Source organism: Macrotis lagotis, chromosome 1 (genome assembly GCF_037893015.1).
Source record: "Macrotis lagotis isolate mMagLag1 chromosome 1, bilby.v1.9.chrom.fasta, whole genome shotgun sequence".
Classification (NCBI taxonomy): Eukaryota; Metazoa; Chordata; class Mammalia; order Peramelemorphia; family Peramelidae; genus Macrotis; species Macrotis lagotis.
In genome coordinates, this window is record NC_133658.1 from 194618621 (window position 1) to 194641178 (window position 22558).

The 22558-nt window shown below is 35.6% G+C and overlaps 1 protein-coding gene across 1 annotated transcript in view; it reads left to right on the forward strand.

The window, feature by feature from the left end:
- The window catches only part of CSMD1 (CUB and Sushi multiple domains 1), a 2413561-nt gene that overhangs the window by 1431616 nt on the left and 959387 nt on the right, over positions 1-22558 (forward strand). The window lies entirely within an intron of this gene.

The window sequence follows — 22558 nt, forward strand, 5'->3', positions numbered from 1 at the left end:
AGACTTATAGTTCATACTTTCTTCTTTTCTTACAATGATTTGTAAACCACAGGTTTACAAAGTTCCCAAAATCCATATTTTGTATGCAAAGTCAAACCTGCTTCAAACCTTCTGTCTACATTCTTTTACCAATTTCCACACTCAACAAATGGTTCAAAAATCCCAATTATCTCTATATCTGGATTTTCTTTCCAGTTCTTTCCAAATCTCTGATGCAGACTATACAGTTAAATTTCCCTTAATATACTGTTCCACCACTCCTTTTCGTTAGCTCTTCTCGACTTTAATTCATACTATTCTGAAACTAGAATCACATAGCTTATACAGCTATATAAACCATAGATATGATTCCACTTTTCATAATACACTTTCCATTCCAAAGTTTTAATATTTATCATTTCTTGCTTATAGTTGCTAAAACCCTAGAGAAGGCAAACATTCAAAAATCCCTTAGCCAAATTAGAATATTCCCTGTTCCCCTTCTTCAAATAGAGTAAATTGAATAACTTTTATAGAGAGATATTCCTAGATCCTTTTGGGGGGGGGGGGGTTGATCTTCTATTCTTAAATTCTTACATGTCCCATAATTTTCTGTAATAACTAACATTATCAGACTCTATAATGATAAACTCCTGAAGCTCTAATGTTATCATATCATTCTGGAAAAAGATTAACTATTTAATTTCCCCTATACTGGCATATCTTGGTAACCACATTATATACTTTAGGATTAACCTCACACTCTTGTCTTTCTGAAATTTATTTTCCCACAACTTTTTCAAATTGAAATAGCATTTCTTTCTACGATTTCTTGGTTTAACATATTTGGTAATATTCACTCTTTCCTATTTCTTTAACTTCAAAATAAGGTCCCTTTTAACACTTATTTTACCCATTCTTCCTGAAACAACACTCTCTCTCTCTCTCTCTCTCTCTCTCTCTCTCTCTCTCTCTCTCCTGAAAGGGGGAGGGAGAGGGAAAACATTCTGGCAGCACAGAATCACAGAGAATGGGGAAGAGAAGGGAACATAAACAAGGAATGGGGTGACCTTCTCATTAGTAAAATAATAGGGTGAGTAGTTTGGCCTCAGTCAGTTTAACACCATAATCCATTCCTTTTTAAGTAAAAAATTAAAAATCCCTCTTGGAAGTGTTCAAGAGACAATGCAGGGGTGAGGAGGGAAGGATTATATTACTCATTGTAGCCCAGGCAGAAAGCAGGCTCAAGGGGAGAGCCAGTGAGGGCATTAGAAAAATGCCTCAAAAATGCCTTTAAAAAAAACCCAGGTGATTGAAATAACAAAGAGCAAAAATTTAAACAAGGCATCCCAAAGAAATTTTTAGGAGAACTTCTCACCCCATTTAACAAATCAATAAAAGAACCCAAACACCCAAGTAAATAAGACAGTCTAAGCACATAAAGACAGGCAAGGCACGAACACAGATTACACAAATGCAACAGGATTTTCCAACCTGACAATTTCAACATATATCAACAAACACAGGACAATGGCAAATTCCTGACATCTAAGGAATACTGTGAAAGGAGATTTCAGTGTCCTGTCAGACAATCTCTCCCTCCCAAAGGCAGACCAAATGTGTTTCTTACTTTTTCCCTTTATATTATAGTCTTATTTACCTTATTTACCCCCGGGGAAGGCTAGGACTGAACTCTTCTCATTTTAAATATTGACAGAGACCTCCCAGGATCAAGTACCTTTAGATCCAAGTCTCTTACAGGCAATATGGTGGGGTCACCTCCAACCCTCAGTCACCCAAGTAGTCCTGACCCTCCAGGAATCTAGCAGATTCCAAGGTCTTACCTTCTTTTTGGGGCTCCTGCATAAGTTACCGAGTGCTGTCCCCACTGACCGGTCTGTTTTGCCACAGATTTGCTTTTCTCTTCCTACTGAATCTCTTTGCTTCAGGTCACTTGCAGAGAGGAAACCAAGACACCCAGAAAATGGCAAATTGCCTAATTTGGGCAGGGGCATCTTTTTTGGCAAGTTCTGAGAGGGCAATGATCCCCAATGGGCATATAATCTCCAAAATGAGCCCCCGACTGTGTGAGATGAATTTACCCACTTAAATAAAATTTGGAGATTTCTCAAGGTATGAAGAGAAAAGTTTTATTCAGCTCTCAAGAACTGGACCCCCACTCTTCCTTAAAACTAGGAGAGAGAGAGAGAGAGGTATGGAGCAAGGAATCCAAAATCTATTTATCCTAAAGTGATTCCCCCCACCATTGACCCATACTCATTAATGAGGAATGTAGTCTTCACAATCTAGAAGGGTAAATTAATCTAAAGAAAAAGTATATAATTCAGAGACAGGTTCTCCCCCTCCAGGACAAGGAATGTAGAAATATCTGGATTGTCAATTTACTCTTTACATTTTTGTCAAGGCAACATTAAGTTGCTTGTCAGGGGAGGAGGGGAAGAAGAGACATAACACACAGCTCAACTATTTCTAATCTAAAATATTCTACTGAAGAAATCTCAGACTTTATCCCATTCAGTTTGGACTAGAGTCTAATAGGTATCTTCACTAATATTCATCATTGCCAGAGATCCATTTGTCTTTAGCTGCCTAGAATTGAAGAGTTAGAAGGCATGTTAGAAGTAAATCTAGTCTGAGAGCTCTTCTTATTTTGCATAAAAAGAAATTAATAGTCAGGAGAATAAATGGGTCCAAATTCATACAACTAGAGTGTTAGACCTAACACCTAACAATGAGCTATCTGCCAGTCCAGTGATTTCTAGTATATCTCATTATCTGTAGGGGGGAAAAAAAAAGAAAACCTTTGAAACCTAAAAAAAAAAATGATGAAATAGAATAGGAGAGATCTAAGTTTAAACTAAATGAGGAGAAAAGCTTTCTATTAAGCAAGAGAATGGGCTGCCTCTGATGCAGAGAATTCAGAATATAGGAAATTTATAATTAGAAATAAATTCTGTAATCTTTTATGCTGTTAAATTTGGTTAATTATGGAAGGCTGTATGCTCCTGAGATGTAAACTGACCCCTATTGTTTCATTGTTAAATGCAAACTTTGTATTTCTCTTCGTTCACCCTTCATCCAGCTTCTTGTTTAATTTAGGGGTCATACACCTTGGATCAGATAGAACCAGAATGTAGCTTGCTATTGGAGGATACCTGATGCTAGACCACTCCCCAAGAGCCAACCCATTACAGAAGTGTATATAAGAAGAGCCATCCTTTTTTGCCTCTTCTTGACTCTTCCACCCTGCAGGATGAATTTCTCTCATTCTTTCTTAGGCCACATCCTCCCAACTTAGGAGCTCTCAGAGCTGTCTGTCCTCTCATTCCATTCTCTCTCTCTCTCTGTCTCTCTCTGTCTCTCTCTGTCTCTCTGTCTCTCTCTCTCTCTCTCTCTCTCTCTCTCTCTCTCTCTCTCTCTCTCTCTCTCTCTCTCTTTCGCCTGTCCTCAAAGTGCTTACTGTTTTTCTAGGAGTTTTAATCTGCATATTTTGTAATAATAAATCCTGAGCAGGTTTAAAACTTCAGATAGCATGCAAATCCCTTCATTTTTTCCAGTAACCCTTGATCTCTATTTTTAATTGGACCCTAAAATCTCATCTATAATACCTCTAGTCATAGTTAGTTCTACAAGACTATAGTAAGACCTTAAATCAAATCTTGTTTAAGTAATTGTTGGAGAGGGATTTTCTGGCTTAGATATGGTTTGATTTAGACAGACTTTGAAGTTCCTTCTAGCTATGAGTTTCTGTTATTTTTGTCATCTTAGGCTTGTGGAATTGACAATTGAAAGGAACATTAGGGATTATATAAAATAAAAACTAAAAGTCTCCAAAAAACAAAGAAATAACAAATACTCTGAATTTTCCTCATCAATAGAACCATATCAAGATTATAGACAAAGAGGATCAAAGAATATAATTTTAAATGAACTAAGAAGATAACCACACTAAAATAAATATATACTCTATAATAGGGTTTTTAGCCTAGGATCTGTTGTTGTGCTAATTATGGTTCAATGTAATTGTGTAAACCCATGTATTTCATTTCATTCAAAGAAAAAATTTCTGATAAGGAGTCTGGAGGTTTTTACCAGACTTACTAAGAGGATCTGTGACACAAAAATAATTAAGAACTTGTTCTCTAAAGTATGGCCTTTAACTTTGACCAAAATGTCTCATGCCTTTGGGCTAACAAAGGCATATTTTTTAAAAAGTGTAAATGGTGATGAGGAATAGATGCTCAGGTGGTGAAAGTCCCTAATGGTGTAGAGCAACAACTTTCCACACCAATTTCATTTCCTGGAAAGGAACAGAGAAAAATGCAAGTATTTTATCAATTACTTATAGAGCAAGGGAGTCTGGTACATAATTCAAATCCCTGGTAGTGTGACCCTGAAGTCACCAGTTAAGTGGCTTCATTAGATGGTATCCAGTGTACATTTACTCACGTGCTTATGATTCCCCTCCCTTCAGACTGCACTTACAACTCTATGCTACTCTAGTCACCTGCTGTCCCCTCCCCACTTTGAAGCCCCTCTATTTAGCATTTCAGGTATGAAGCATAAGGGATTGATGAACTGAATGACCCTTTAGGAGAAATCCATATAAATAATCAAATAGTCAAGAGACAGGACTGAGCTATGATGTACCATCTCTACAAAACCTCAACCTACCTCTTGACCTGTTATATAGTAACCTCCCTTGAAATCATGGGTAGTTGTTGCTAAGCTTGAAGTTTGAATAATTTTAGGAAAGAAGTTGATTTTTCTGCTAGGTATTCCTCCCCTGAGTATAGGTCACTGAAACAAATAAATTTCTCCTCATATGGAGAAATTCAAGTTCCAAATGAACTCTGTGATCTGCCAAAAGGAGAAATCAACCCTTTAATTGTCAAGGCAGAAACCAAAGCTTCTCCTAGATACAATCCTTCCTGGTTCCCTCTAGCACAGAGGGTTATCTAAATGGAAAACTAGATATAAATTTTCCTCTGGGTTCTTATACCACATAGAGCAGTCATAATTTTCACTAAGAGACCTTTCTAAATGGAGTTCTGAAATCACCCTGTAATAGGACAAGAAGGCTTAGTTCAAAAAGAGAGCAAACAAATTTAGATAAGCTTTGAAAACATGTTGGACTTAATCCAAAAATGGATTAAGTACTCAGAGTTTATTAGAATCAGTCCCTCAGAAACTGGATGAGGTTCCTGCCATAACTATTAATTACTTGCTAGGCCCAGGAGACTGGGGTGATTCACCCTCTCTTTATTAGGGAATCACTCTTCTCTACTTATGCACACAAGTGACCCTCTGAAACAAGGGTCAAAGTTGTTTTCATACACTTTTGGTTCATTACAACCCCAGTTTTGTGCTCTGAGAAAGAAATTATTTAAATCTTTGATTTGACTCCTGTCTCTATAAAAAAAGAACTCATTGTATAATTTGAATCAGTTACGGTAAAGATACTTCTTTCCTACATATAAAAGAAAATTTTAATGAAAAGTTCTCAGAAGTACTCATTGATAAAACAAACAGCAAAAAATAATTATGCAATACCAGGAGGCTGAGACAAACGTTATAACTTGAAGCATTTTGTAGCTGCTAGTAAGCATTGCTATCTTTCTTTGCCTCTGCTTTGTTCAAACAACTAAGTCTATGTATTCTGTCAAGTAAAACCAGACCTTGAATTTCTTCCCTTGTTGATAATATCCTTTCTAATGCAGAAACCTCCCCTGTTATTGATCTAACTAAATAATATAACTAAGAACCTAGTATTTCCAAATTTTCTATAAACACGGTGATTTACAAGACTCGACCTGTCTATATCAGGATTGTTATTTAATTAAAAAGTCAGTAAATGAAGCATTAAAGTAGAAAAGACAATTAGGGATCCCAAAGCCCAAAATCATTTCACCTGGTGTAGCAACTTGTAACAGCAACTTGGAGCCATTTCCCATGTAGTTAGGGGAAAGATTCCCCTTCTCTTCACCTATCCTCTCATGGGGAATTATTTGCCAGATGGAGAAATGAACAAAAAAAAAAAAAGAAAGAAAATATGGTCTTTTAAAAGTCTAATGGGTCATAAGTTCTTTCTTGCTCATTAATCAATTAAAGCATGTCTCTACTATTCCCAAAGAGACCAACCATTGAACTAGGTAGACCTGGCAAATCAGAAATAGGAAGGTTAGTTCTACATATACTCTGCCCTATTCACATATTTATTAATGTGAATATTAAACTGTGATAAATAACAAATCTTTGGGTATAGGACTTTCATCTTTGTATTTATATTCCCAAAGTCAAACATGTAATAAGAGCTTAATGAGTTTCTATCAACTGATTATTATCTTATTTTTTACAAATTAGAAACCTGATGCTCATGGAGATTCTAATATGTCCATAATCATGTAGATAATAGTGATAGATCTTGACCTCAAATAGAATAGAATATATGGGAATAGAATGGAAAGCAACATATATTGCATGACTATGACTAGGCACTGAACTGAGAGCACTGTGATACAAATGCAAAAAAATAAAATAAGGAAGCCTCTATTGTTTGTGAAAGACATTGTATTATAGTAAGGGAAAACAAAATATGAGGGTTTGGAAGGTGCACAGCAAGTGGATTGACCCAGATGTGAATATGAATTTCCATTAGCCACAGTTATAGAGCTTGGCTAAATGTAGCCATAGTTCCACAATATTGTTTCTATTTATGATACTTATGTAACCCTTAAATCTTGGCATGATGCCAGTTTTGTTCTGAGCCCCTGTGAATGCTAGGTTAGTGGTCAGGCTTTACAGACTTGTGATGAGCCAACAAGCGAACATGGCACTGGTGGAAAGTAGCTGCGAGATGTGAGGGAAGAAGCAGACTAGGAACTTGGGAAACTACTGAATGGACTTAGGATATGCAGATTGATTTATGTGTGGACTTAACCCTTTGGCTGCAGAATGGATAGAACACTGGCCTTGGAGTCAGGAGGAGAGAAGTTGGAATTTTCAGTCAATTGACAGTTACTAGCTTTGTGCACTTACAATGCAAATACAAAGACTACAAATACAATTAAAAGAAAGAATGCTCTTGCCTTCAAGTAGTTTAGGTTCTAAAGAGGTAAGATAGCACATAAAAGGAAAGTGAAAAGGCATAGGGAGTGGAAAGAAATGCAAGTGCCTCTTAGTCTTCCTTTGAAGGTACCTGATCCCAGCTGTTTCTCTTTCTCCCTCTCCTTCAGGCATTCTTATCTCAATCTGTGAATTGTTTGTTGGCTATAACATGTGAACTTTGCAGGATTGCAATGAACTGTGCAGGCCTTTGATAAATTTTGCTGGTCTGTGAATTAAAGTCTCTTTGTCATAGCTCTGGGATCATATTGTGAATTCTTCACTCAAGAAATGAGCCCTTATCTTTCAGCTCTTACTCAGAACCTGAACCAACCATTTTCCCATCATCACTTTCATATGGAGGCTCCAGAAGGAACACCCATAGAAAGGGGTTGGAGCACAGGACTTGTGAAGAGATATTGTCTGTTGAGATCCCACAGGGGGTGGCATAGTACTATAGGGTGAAGATGCTCTAGACATTGAGGGAAGTTCCAGTATTAGTGAAATCAAGAAAAATTTTGAGAAATAGTTTCTGAGTAATGAATATTTAATTTATTAATTAATCTTGCCAACAAGCAATAAACTGATGATCAGTGGTTTCTCTCCATAACCCAAGTTTCCCAGAAAGACATTGGAATGTCTTAGATACATTCTGAAAGGGAATTCTCCTGTCAAGAGAAAATCATCCTTGAATGGTGAACATTTAATAAGGAGATGGGTTAAAAGTGTTCAACTCCTCCTGCTGAGAAATGTCTTGATCATAAATCCTGGCAGTCTCCAAACATCTAGACCTCTCTGGTTGGTTTTTTCCTTCTTGAGTTGAGTAACCTCAAATTCTAAAGGAAAAGATCGAGGATAGAGGTTCCTTCCCCCAGGGTAAGAATTCATCCAGAGTGGATTCTATTTATGCTGTAAAAAGAAAACTGATTTCCTAGAGGGTGTAGTCTCACCCAAAATTGACAAGTAGGAACAATCTCAATTATCAGTCAGAAAATAGAAGAGGAAAAGGTAGATCATAATTAATAATTAGTTATTAAAATAATATATTATTAATTTATCTCATTAGATTAGATTGAAATAGTCATGACTTTTGACATCCAGAAGGTTATGAACAGGACCAGGATAGGAATAAAAGCAGGGAATATAATTTTTGTGTTCTCTCCTTGTCTGAAATTTAAAATAGTATGTATGTGTACAATGATTTGCCTAAAGATGAATTTAGAATATTAATTTTCTGGCAATTTTCATCATGGCTTTTTACTTCTGAAACCCCAACTTCCTTAAACTTCTAAGAGTGACTGACATTGGTGAATTGATAGCCAAAGACATTAAGTCTGTAAATCATGCTATTTAAAAGAGATTAATATGTGACAGCAGAAGGCAGATGCCAAGTTCTTGTGCTTGAAGAATATAAAAGCTTAAGAAGGTTATTATTCCCCTGGTAAATGGCTTTTCAACAGTATATATTTAGTTGACATTTGCTCATAAGTGATTCAGACTTTTAGTTTATCAACATTTAGCTGTAATAATCCTTCATGCTTTCTTGCCTAGAATATAATAATCTATATATGAAAGCTGTATTTATTTTTTTTATTTTCTAAATGTTTCTATTACTATATTCTAGACAGTTTATGAGTTTAAAATTAAGGAACTACCTGCTAAAAAGATATAATCAGCCTCATCTGTTTTTCTGGTAGATTTCTGCCAAGGGAAAGAGGCCAGCACTGTCATATAGGACTTGCCATCTTTTCCCAGTGGATCTGTCCTTTCAAATAGGGTTTGCATTTAGGAGGTTAATGAGCAACTTCCCAAGTATAGATCACCCAGTGTTATTACCACAACAGAGCTAAGATGAAACCAGGCCAGTAAACACTGCTCAGGGGATTTCAAATGCCAAAAGACCTTTGGAGCTTCTCTTATCTTATCCAAATTATTCAACTCAGCTGATTCAGAATGATAAGTGAAATTAATGTTTGCCTGGCATCAAAACAAAATTAAAACAAAACTCCAATAGAAAATGAGAGTTTATTTACTATTCATTTTTAATAAGTGCCCCCCCATCCCAGCCTTCATTTTATTCTCTTCTTTCCTTCCACTTCCATATAATTCCCTACAAAAATCTCATAGCTCACCTAAGAGTGTTTGTTTTGTAGGAATTTCAGCCCTGGATCCTAATTCTCTAGGTTAGTGTCCCCAGAACATTACTTTGGTAAAGGTTCAGCCTTCAATTCCCTTCTTTCCAACTACCCACTGCAAATGTCTTCTGCTAACAGCTTCTAGCCACCACCTTCTTTCTGAAGTCATGAATTATGAGCAGACCTATTCTGCCATTATTCTTGAATGGACATATAAAATTTATCCTATTTGTTACATTCACACTCCCTCTAACTTTCTGGACCCAACTACCATACCCTTGTTCTCAGGAAATGTCCAGCTAGAAGTTTTAGATATTTGAGCAAATGTGACAGAATTCACAAACACCATTTTTTAGGTATTGCTGTAGCTAGCATATGGTAAGAAAAAGAAAGATTAGCAGCAGCAATAACAACAGCAACAGCAGCTGCTTTGAGAGGATAAGCAATAAGGAAAGGTTTAGGATCATGAGAGTTTAGTTCGGGGGATCACACTCCCCACAAGGAGGCTGACTTCCCAAAGGGAGAAGAGTCATTAGGTATAAACAGTAAAGAAGGGTATAAAAAGAGTTTATTTGGGGTATGATGCTCCCCAAGATCAGGCTGGTTTGTGTAGGAAGAGAGGGAACTCAAATGAATAAGAGGGTGAGCTTTTATTTTTTTAATCTTTTTTTCTTTATTTTATTTTTTTCATCAATTTGTACATGCATATTTCCAAATTACAAAATTTTCCTCCACCCTTCCTTCCCACCTCCCTCTTCCTCAGTAGGGCACAGTCAGGTTAGCATTTTACCTGCATATTTTGTTAAACATAGTTACAAATTAGTAATTTTTGTCATGAGGAATTAGGATTAAGGTAAAGAGATACATAAAAGATACTTTTACAAAGTGTTCATCAGAATTGGTAGGGGTACTTTTTTCTGTGTATTTTGTTTTGTTTTTCTTCCTCTGTTTGGGGATAATATAATCCATAAGCAGTCTAATACAGTTGTCGAAGCTCTCTGGACTGCGGAGAGGAACTGCATCCATCAAGATTGTACATCTCATACTATTGTTGTTGTGTACATTGTTCTCTTGACTCTACTCCCTTGGCTCAGCATCAGATCCCATATGTTACTCCATGCTTCTCTAGAGTCCAACCATTTATGGTTTCTTATAGAACAATAATATTCCATAGTTTTCATGTACCATAACTTGCTTAGCCATTCCCCAACTGATGGGCACCCCTTCAATTTCCAATTCTTTGCCCCTACAAAAACGAGCTGTTATGAATATTTTTAAATATGTAGGACTTTCCCCATTTTTTACAATTTCTTCTGGATATAGTATGATAAGTTTTAATGTTTTGGGGGCATAGTTCCATAATGCTTTCCAGAAAGGTTGGATCTATTCATAACTCCACCAGAAATGCATCAATGTCCCAGTCCTCCTACAAACTCGCCAACATTGATCATCTTCCCTTTTTCTCATCTGGGCCTATCTAATAGGTGTGAGATGATACCTCTCTGTTGTTTTAATTTGCATTTCTCTATGGAATAATGTTTTGGAGCATTTTTTCATATGATTATAGATAGATAGATAGATAGCTTTAATTTCATTTGAAAACTGTTCATATTCTTTGATCACTTATCAATTGGGGAATGACAGGGTGAACTTCTAAAGAGGCAGGAAGATAAAGTAATTAGACATGGATTGGTGGTAATGGTAACTCCCAGATTTAATCCTTTAAGACTAGGGCAGGAATTTATTGTATTGTTGAAAAGGCTTGTCTTGTGCCTGAGGGCAGGGATCTTTCTTGTTCTCCATAGGGACAAGGTACTTCACTGAAGTACAATGACCTCATCCTTACATTGACCACCTATGCTCTCATCCCACTCAAATAGATTAAAACTCCTAGAAAAGCAAGCACTTTAAGGACAGGCTAGGCAAAGTTTGAGAGACAGAGAGACAGAGAAAGACAGAGACAGAGACCCAGAGACAGACAGACACAGAGAGAGATAAGACAGACAGTCAAAGGGTGGCACTTGGGGAGTGGTCTAGCACCTTGCTCAGGTATTCTTCAATGGGCAAACTACATACTGGTCCCATCTGTCCCAAAGTGCATGACCTCCAATTCAATAAGTTGTTTCTTGCCAAGCTAGCTTCAGAAGGCAAGGTCAAGTAGCAGGAAACCTGAAGCTGGGAATTGGGGTTGAGGTGATGATACAAATTTTACATTTAACCAATAGTAGGAATAGTATAAAGGATTACAAAATTTGTTTCTAATTACAAATCTCCTGTGTTCATAGTTCCCTACATCAATATTACTTTGTTCTGATCCTTACTAGAGAATATATATATATATATATATATATATATATACTGTAATATTGTATCTTATAATTGAATTATATTATTTAATCCTCCTTTTGTAACTAATATAGACAATATTGATAAACAGGAAAACTCAAAATGTAGAGAGAAATTATTGAAAGAGAAAGAGAGAAAGGAAGGAAATGTAATTGAGGAAATATTGAACAGAGAAATATGTTCTATAACTAATCTGATCCCTCTGAGCTGATCATGTATCTTATATTTAACACTGACCTCTATCCCATGATTCAAGGCCACTGATCCACTTCTATACCCCTACCCTCCCCATCCCAGTATCTAAGCAATTGAGATGAGGTCAATGAACTTTAACAAGTACCTTGAACCTCCAGGTAAGTCCTAGACTAGCCCCTTGGAACAAAACAATGGCTTCCTAACCAAGACTGAAAGGATTAACTCTTTAATTTTCTTCTTGTCATCTCAATGTCTTTAATTGCCTCATATCTGCTCTCTGAGCTACTGCCCCCATCTAATTACCTCTTCTTCCTGCCCTTTAAGAGTTCATCCTCTCTTCAGTTGAACTGTAGTCTCCCTTTGGGAAGTCAGCCTCCTTTTAAGGAGTATGATTCCCCCAAATATGCTATCATGCCCCTATGGGCAGCTAGGTGGCACAGTGGAAAGAGCACTGGCCTTTGGAATCAGGAGGATGAGAGTTTGAATCTGGCCTCAAACACTTGACACTTACAGGCTGTGTGACCTTGAACAAGTCACTTAACCCTGATTGTCTTCCATCCAAGGCTATCTCCAGTTGTCCTGATTCATATCTGGTCACTGAACCTAAATGACTCTAGAGAAAGTGAGGCTGGTGACTTAACATAGCACCCCCTCACTAAAATCCAATTCTTGTGCTTGTCATGGCCTCACTTCCCTAGTGTTATGGTTTTCAAGAATAAAGGACAAATCATCATCATCATCATCAACATCATCATCATCATCATCATCTTGCCTTAGTATCTTTCCTTACTGCTTATCTCCTATTGATCATTGCTGCTGCTCCTGCCAACTATCTTTCCTCCTTTTTCATCCCCTCAGGGGTGTGTTTCATTACCTTTGTTCTCTCTTCCCCCTAGCTTCTGCTAGCCACAGTAATAAACTTATTTTTTTTTGTCCCTAAATACTTCTAGATCAGTCAGTTTTTTAAGTGACTTCATTCATATTTGCTGGAACCCTGAAGCTTTTGCCAAACATTTTCTGAGAAGGAAGGAAGGAAAAGAAATTTCATTGATAACAAGTGGCAGAATAAGGCATAAAGTCCTGAACTTTAGTGCCCAGGGCTTTTCTCAGATGAATACGATGCAGTCTAATATTCTCAAGTTTTGCTTCCCAATTTTAAAACATTTTGCTTTTGCTAACTGTGGCCATACCTCCAGATGAATGTAACTTAAATATATTTCTAAATCCTAGACAGGAGTTCAGAAAAAGCATTTTTTATTATTGTTAATAAAACCCTAAAATTATCTCTTTACACATTTGACTACACTTAATAATTCAGGTTTTGACAACAGTTAATCTGGAAATCAAACAGTCCATTTAATGGAATGCTGTTGAAAGAAAACTTCCATCTTGAACACTAAATGAATGAGAATATGCTGTATATAATTTATATATGCAGATTAAAATGCTCAGGTCCTACTGTAGAAAAAATTATCACAACTATACAGACAACATACAATGACAATAATTGACTTAAGAATTTAATCATCACTAGGTCTCTTTGTCTATTTGTGTAAAATCATAATTCTCTTCATTCAGTTCTATGTAATGAATTTGTAATTTATCCTGTCTTTCTCAGCTATCTTTTGGTAGGATAACTTGCTTTTCTCTTAACAGATTAAATTAAATGGAAAACAATTTAAATGTCAGTTTGAGAATTATTAAATCATTTTAGAATTTCCATAAATAATGTTTACATTTCTTATGAATAAGAATCTAAGACTTTGAGAATTCTTTTAGTTAGCTTCCTACAATGAGGAAATTCTTAACAACCAGAGATAGATTAATGTACTTTAAAACTTATGTTAAAGGAATTGCTGCCAAGAACTCAAATTTTTTTATATTTTTATTTGTGTGAAGTGAATGCTTTGATTCCTTCCTGATCAACCATGAAACAGAACAGTTGGAAGATGGAAACTATATTCCCTTGAAGAGGTCCTCCAAAATTGAGGAAGAGTCCTCACTGAGATTTGGTCTTAAAAAAATAATTGCTTTAAATATCTATTAAACCTTAAAGTGTGTTCTAATAAGGGACAAATATTAACCTACAGAATTTGACCTTAAGAAAGAACAAAACAGAATTTGATTTATAAATATATTTCTTTCCTCTTTTTTTTTAAAAAAATATTTATTTAAGGCAATGGGGTTAAGTGACTTGCCCAAGGTCACATAGCTAGAGAATTATTAAGTGTCTGAGGACACATTTGAACTCAGGTCCTCCTGACTTCAGGTCTAGTGCTCTATCCACTGAGCCACCTAGCTGTCTCCTACAAATATATTTCTTAATATTTTTTTTTAGGCTTTTTTCAAGGCAAATGGGGTTAAGTGGCTTGCCCAAGGCCACACAATTAGGTAATTATTAAATGTCTGAGGGTGAATTTGAACTCAGGTATTCCTGACTCCAGGGCTGGTACTCTATCCACTGCACCACCTAGCCGCCCCCATATTTCTTAATATTTCTCTTAAATTTGTAGATAGCACAAACATGTGGGGGGAATGTGTCTAGCCAGAGAGTCAAATCCCCAAAAATAGAGTCCTATACTGATACTTTTATAGTTGTGACTCTTAGAAAGTAGATCTGAAATATTACTTCTGGCTTGTCCAATCAAAGAAGAAACCCCTACAATGGGGGGAGGGGAGAATCTGTCTCATCAAACATTCCAGTAAAAAAGAGTTATGATTCTTCAACAAGCCATAAGGGCTACCTTGAGATTTGGAAGACAAGCCTTCATTTCTTTTTTGTTTTGTTTTGTTTTGTTTTATTTGTTTGCTTTTGTGAGGCAATGGGGAATAAGTGACTTGTCCAAGGTCATATAAGTATCAAATGTTTGAGGTCAAATTTGAACTCAGGTCCTCTTCACTAGAGGTCCAATGCTCCTCAAACCTTTGTTTCTTAAAGTGACATTTTTTACTTTTAAATTTGTATCTACTTTTGAACACCAGGAGGACTTCTTAAAGATAAGTTTTCGCCTTCACAATTGCTAATTTGATCCAATTAAAAGGAAATTTTCTTAGTATCCATAGAAACATGACTTACTGTTCTTAAAGTACAAAAAACAAGCAAAATGTGTGTATTTTTAAAGGGAAAAAATGTGTTCACACTCCAAAATTCCTTTGTATTTCATTGGCTCATTTAGTTCCATTTAACAGATCCTAACAAGAATTGGGATTGTAACTACATTGAAGATAGAGTTTGAAAATTAACCTTTCTTTTCTTTCTTTCTTTTTTTTTCTGAGAAATAACTCTTGGTAAAGGTGAGATATATGCTTCCTACCTCATACTTTTCAATTAATGTCTATCGCCCTCAGTAGCTCTGATGTGGGTCTGGACATGAATTTCCGAGAGTCAGGTCAAGTAGACAAACATATCCAAACCCAGAAGGTTGGGAACTGAAAATCTATCAACTTTATTTTTGGAAACTCAGACTTTTTATAGCAAAAATTTATCTCAGGAATGACCGGTTAAAGGATACCCAGCTTTACAATTTCCTGGGTAAATTTACAGTATTTGTTCTTAGTAATCTGCATACTTCTCTATCAAAGAAACCTTTTACAACCACCTTGGGAGCCACAGATTATCCTAGGTCAGAGCTCACTGGTGAGCCAATAGATCTATACAATGAGCAATAATCCACACATATCTTTGATGGAAAAAGTTACCAAGTATATGTGAATATCACTCCCTGGGCCTGGCCCTCTACAAATGTCCCTTTTGAGTTTTCCTTAAATGTAAAATATCTGAATTTATTGTTACTTTTCCAAAGGAGATTGGAATTTTATGGTCTTTCATTTGAACTATATTCATTAAATCCTTTCCTTAGCTGATGAGGTACCCTTTATAAATGTTGCCAAAGACATTAGCAGAGTCATACCATTTGCAGCTTTGAAGCAATTAGACAAGTAACAGTGATTATCATTGACTGGAATTATCTTATTTTCAGATTTAAAAATATTTTTCCTAGGCATAATACTTTAAATTTTAGTTTCATTTTCTTATTGCAATTAACTGAATTGTCTAGTCAAGACAGAAGATAATTCATTTTAATTTTTGGTCCAGATTTACAATTTCATCAGTAAACTACCCTTCTTGAAAAATGACTTGTCCACAATAACAGTTAGTGTGTTTGAGAGCCAGAAATATGACATGGTACTGTGAAAAGTTCTTAGTATTTGAAATTAGGAGACCTCAATTAAAATCTTAACCATGACATATATTACCTGTATACATTGGGCAAGACTATTTACCTCACTAGCCCTCAGATGTTTATTTGTAAAATAAAAAGATTGGATGAGGTGATCATTAAAATTCTTTCCATCTCTAAATCCATGATATAAAGAATCCCAGAACTTCTGATTTCTATCTTTTGCTATCTAAAAAACCATATTCTTTCATATGACCTATGGGAAAAAATAACTTCTTTGTGCCATTTTGACCAGTAATGTAATATTCTCTCCTCAAACCTCAACTCAGCACTCTTGCTTTTGTAAATAGGGTCCCCTAGAAAGTGACTTTCCTCATAGTTTCAAAGGAAAGCTCATGAGCATTCATGGGTGAGCTTACTTTTAATCAATGAATAGACCAAATTAGCTCTAAGGGAAAAGCTTTTATTAAGAAGACTGGCGACCAGGACAATTCAAGACTCTAGTAGCACATTGTTTTTGTTTTGTTTTGTTTTAGATTTTTTTTTTGCAAGGCAAACAGGGTTAAGTGGCTTGCCCAAGGCCACACGGCTAGGTAATTATTAAGTGTCTGAGGTTGGATTTGAACCCAGGTACTCTTGACTCCAAGGCCAGTGCTCTATCCATTGTGCCACCTAGCTGCCTCCTAGTACCACATTTTTGTTCTCTGTGTAATCCTCATGCTGTTCCACCATATCTGACGGTGAGCAGTTCTGTGTCTAATCCTCTCTTAAACTCAACTCTAGACTACAGATGCTACTTCTACCCTGTCAACTCTTTTTCTTCTGCTAGAGGTTGCATTGCTAGAAATTATTTCCTGTCTAAAATACTTCTCTCTGTTTCTGTTCCCACAGAAAGTGTGTATCTTTGCTTCCTATTTGATTCATCTCAGCAACACCTCAAACTCTTGAAACTTGACTCTTGAATTGCTCCCTACTGAATATTGAGTTTCCTGCTGTTGTGGTAGCTCTGCTTCAATAAATCATGGCTGATGGAGATGTTACTTTCTCCCCTTTCCCCTCTGGTGGAGGCATAGGAATCACACCATAAAGTTGTTTTTTTTTTCCTGACAACTAATAAGCCTACTATTGCTACAAAATTAGAAAGTTGATTTTAACAATAACCAGGCAATTGTATTATCCTTTCCATTCACTCAATGAAAATGTTCACATTCTCCAAAGGGATTCAGACACTATATATATATTTTTACTCTTAGGTTGATGTTTCCTTATCTGCCTCAGTTTCTTTGATTATGTGGTGCGAGAGTGAGGTTGATCGAGGAACAATCTCCCACCTCACTCCATCATTAGAAAATATCACATACTTAGTAAAGGGCATTCAAGAATCACGACCAAAAAAAAAAAATCATTAGCATGCTCATAAAAGCAGATAAAAGTAATTTAAGTGACAATCTAATGAAAATGTTTTTTCATCTTTCATATTTTTGTGGCATGTTTAGTTGTTTCTTTTTGTCCATTTAGCAATAATTATCTGACATATTACCTGTTTTAAAAATTACAAACTGATTCTTTATCCATCTAAAATATATTATTTTGCTTAATAAAGAACATCAATTTCTTGATTAAAATTATTTAATTATAACATATTTAAAGTCACATAAGATTTTTTCTTTTTCCAATAGCTATTTTAATGCCTTAAAAATTGTAAGCATATAAGTGTTTCTTAAATTGACATTTAAAAAAAATCATGAGTGTTTTACACACACACACACACACACACACACACACACACACACACACACACCACACACACACACACACACACACACAGACATAGAAATAGAGTATTTTCAAGAAGGGAGAGGATAATTGAGTGGTGAATGCAACAAAGCCAAGAGCTACAGTTGGGAGTGGCCTCTAAAGAAAGCAATAGCTTCTCCTTCCTCAGAGATTGCCTGGAGGCAGCTTATAAAAAAGGAAAGATGCTTGGGCCAAAAGATTGCTGTTCTTCAGACCCCCTTACCCTCCCATGTTGTGGCTTTAAAGATGATTATTTTGGAGGAAGGAAGATGAAGGAGGGAGGGAGGGAGGGAGGGAGAGAGAGAGAGACAGACAGACAGCAGACACACACACACACACACACACACACACACACACACACACACACACACACACCGACAGACAGACAGAGAAAGGAGGCCTTACTGTGGAACAGCTAGGGTCTGGGAATTCTGGTTACTTGGGGACCTTCCATGTATGTTTGTATTTTTCCTTCTGTGAAAGTGAGTGCCCAAGGAAATGTAAGCCCTCTTCCTCTTTGACACTCAACACCTTTCCTCCCAAATGCTTTTTGCCTCTGGAACTTTTATTGAAGGAGGATGCCATAGGGAAAGATGATAATTCTCTCTGCTGGTTCTCTCTTTACCTATTTTTACTGTTTCATCCTTTCTATAAAAACACACTAAAAGGTGGGTTCTGTTATTTTTCTCACTTTACAGATGAGGAAACTGAGGCAGCATATAAGTGGCTTCTCCAGGTTCACACTATTATTAAGTGTCTGAAGTCAAATTTGAACTCAGGTTTTCCTTATTCCAGGATCAGTATTCTATCCACTGTGCTACCTAGATGACCCAAATACTTTTCAAATTAAAGTTGTTCCAAGAATGAGATCATACATCTGTTATACTATGCTTTGCTTAATGATTACGCCTAAGATAGCATTACCTTTTTTTTGGCTGCCATATCACACTATGACACTAATTTTATGGGAAAGATCTTGTGGCTATAATGGATTGTATCTGTTTAATGATCACATATTCTATTCATCAGAAAATTTGAATTAGTTATTGACCATACTAATTGCAGCACTGCTCAGTTAAAGCCTCTATCAGGGATTTTGTTACTTATTTGGGGTCTTGGTACATTAACACTACATCACTGTTGGTTTGTTGGGTGGTTCTTGTCCTTCATTGTTGAAGAAAACCAAAATGACATAACTATATTTGAGACAAATTACAGCATGTGCAATTGTGGCTGACCAAACCAGTAAGAACTTGGAATGCTCTACCACAAGCTTGGCACAAATAGTTCATTTGAACATTTGAAGTGGATACTGCAAACATCAATGTATGGCATCTTGAAATGTACTTGCCTAGTCTCTAACAAAACACTAAATTATTAATATAATAAAATGTTTTTTTAATGGCAATTCAAGTAAAATTTGTTTAAGTAAAAAAAAAATGAAAATTTTTTGGTAAATAAATTCTTTGAATTACTTTAAATAACTTTATGTAGTTCTATGCCCAGAGCCTTTCACTGTGCTACTTTAAATAAAATAGTTAATATCTTAGTATGTAAAAAATAGGGAGAAAGGCAAAAATCTCTTAAGTTCCTGCCAATATTTTATTACTCCTTGGAGTAGGTTTTTATTTGTTCTACTAAAAATCACTTTTATCCAAGATAGGAGTCAGCATTCCAGCTAATAACTTTGTTATTTCTACTACTACTATTACTTAAAATATAAAGCATTATGGAAGATATAGCTAGGCAGCTATCTATGTCTGTGTTTTCCTGGTTCAAAAATCTTCTAAACATATTTGTTTAGGGAAAAAAATATTTTTGAGATAATACTACCTTATTTGTCTTCATTCATCCATCTTTGCAAATGATTCTCTGATATACATCTTTTTGAACTTACCTTTCCTCTTCAAACTTCTCCCTAGATTCTTTACTAGTACTTTGCTAGTACATAGTTCCAAACTAAATTCCTCATGAATTCTACTGCCCCATTTCTAAACTAAGTCCTTTTTTCCAATTTTTCCTATCTCTATTAATGGCACCACTATTCCTCTAGTCAAATTGAAAACTTATCATCTTTAATTTATTACTTATACTCATAGTAGCTTAAATCTATCTGCACTGAAAGATATAGTCACTTAAGATTTCTTTCAGCTCTATGATCTATGAAACCTCCTAAGTAACTCCATTTAAAAGTTGCAAATGACATAGGAGAAGAAATATTTAATTACCACCAAATTAGATTTCATTTTGGCTTTTGGTAAATTCTTGAAGGTAATTTAGTTATCTTCTAGAATGTCTTTTGATGATGCAAATATTGAAATCAATTCATAGTTCTTGGCAGGAATTTATGTTGATAAAGATCTATTCAACTGCATATTTGAATATCAGTATCATGGTCATTTATGTTTTCTCTCTTTTGATTCCAAAATATCTTACACAGATGGCAGCTGGAATGACTATTGGCCAAAGTCTTCTAATTAAATATTTCTGCTCAGACTTGAATATAGGAGAATTCAGACAGAAGGGACAACAACAGATTGTCCTGGAGATAGAGAACAGGGGTTGCTGTGGTGTCCAAAGTAGTTAAGAGAAGTTTTGTGGCTGAGAGGATTTCTGTTGACAGCACTTGGGACTACCCTGAGGGCCAAGATACTGTGTGTAAAGAGACCAGAGAGAAAATTGTGGTAAAAAATAAACACTACCATTTTAGAGATTTAAAGGACAGATTGGAAAGCCAAGGCCTAAGAGAAAGGTAAAAGTAATAGAATTTGGTCAAGAAATTGAAGCTTCCTTCTGAAAATTTTTAGCCTAAGTGTAGGAAAAGATTAAAATTCTTTAATATTTAATTTCATAAAAGAAGGACTCTGTGGAAAGCCAACTCTGGCAGTAAAGAATGAGACTGAGAGTGAGAAATATAGTGGGTCTGACACATTTTCTTTTCTCCTGAAAGGAAAATTATACCAGTCTGCTTTGGGAAGGTAGAACAGATTCTAGCTCATTACTAATCTAGTCTTCTTTAGGGAAATAAAAAAATCATTGATTTCCTTAATCTAGGCACTTTAGGCGACTGTCACCAGGATATCTGCCCTAGAGAAGAACAAGTGGGTAATGAAAATGTAAAATAATTGAGTTGGTGTTGGTAATTAAATCAACAGTCCCAACTCCTTTTCAGTATGAGGTCAAAATACCCTGCCCTTCTCCTGCTGCAAAGTAATTATTTTTTACAGAAGTCAACTGAGATTATCAAACCTAATGTAGCTGCCTAATGTTGATATTTTCTAAATTTCACAGTGGCAAATTTGTGTGTGTACATATGCTCACAAGAAATAAAATATAGCAAAGTGGATCAATGGATAACCTTGGAGTCTGGAAGACCTGAGTTTAAGTCCCTTAAAGCTTACTGGTCAAGACACTTAACCTCTTGCTTCCCCAGGTAACTTTTTAAGGCAGTAATTTACAGAGCATTTGGCAATCGGAACTAATAACAACTATTCCTGAACAGATTTGGTTAAAAAAAAAATAGAGATGGAAAGTAAAGGCAAGGAAAGAAAGAAGGAAGGTAAAAACATAAACACATCCACATGTACTCACATATATGCAACAAATAAAGCATTAAAAAATCAGTATATTTGTTATTTAAAAAATAAAATAGGAGGTGGAAATTACTGCACTTTGAATGCTTTAATTTTCACTCTCATTTTTCAAAACTATGCAAAGATAGTGATGGTACATATCATTATGAACAATTTCTGAAAAAGTTCTTGGATTACTATATACATATTCAGAGATGAATAGTATGAATTTGTTTAAAAACATCAAATACCCATATATGACACCATAAATGGATTTGGAGCTACTTGCATTTAGCTATTAGAATGCCTTGAGTTGGAATATTGCAATTTATGAAAAAGTTGTATAACTACCTCTATGATATTTTCTATTATAACATTTCCCTGAAATCTTCCCTGCTCTGAGTAGGAGAGATAACACAATTTTTACTTCATATTGTCACTGGAGGTTTAATTGGATTGTCAGAAATAGGTGACCCTGATCAAAACAGTTGAGGCAGAAATGAGGTTATTGAAATGAAAGTGCTTAAAATGTATCATTAATAGCTATTATTGATTATAATGTTCCAAACAAGTCTTAAGTGTCAAGACTATGTTAGATGCTTTGGTTTTCTTTAATAGTGGAGGTCAGTAACAATTTATCCTTATAATCATTCTCATCACTTTATACTCTAAAGTTATTGTTTTTGGGGCCTGGCACCATGATTTCAGTATGGAAACTCTCCAACAGCTCATCTGCAATTCATAATCTTCAGCAATTGCCTGGTTCACTGAGACATTAAGGGGCTTTCCCATAATGATACCATTAGATTTTTTAAAATGCAGACTTTGAAAGCAGGCTTTCTTTAATCCAAGGTATGTGCTCACTATACCACACTATAATTTGCTTAAAAGATAGTCAAAGACAATGTCATATAGGATCATGATTTTGGGGTTGGAAAATATTTCACAGATAATCTTGTCTAATCCACTCGTTTTATGAGCGATATTACTGAAAGCTCAACTGACTTTTTTAAGATCATATGGTTAGTAGATCATGGTGCTACAATACAAAACAAGGACCATTGACTCCAGAGTATATATCTCTCAGTCAGCTGCTTATTAATAACCTTTTTTTCTAGTAGATTTACCTTTCTAACCTTCAGCAACAGAATTGAGTTGGAAATAACTGGCCACCTCTTTAAATTTCCTTTGCATACCATAATGTTTTTAGTGAGGGATCACTTTGAAT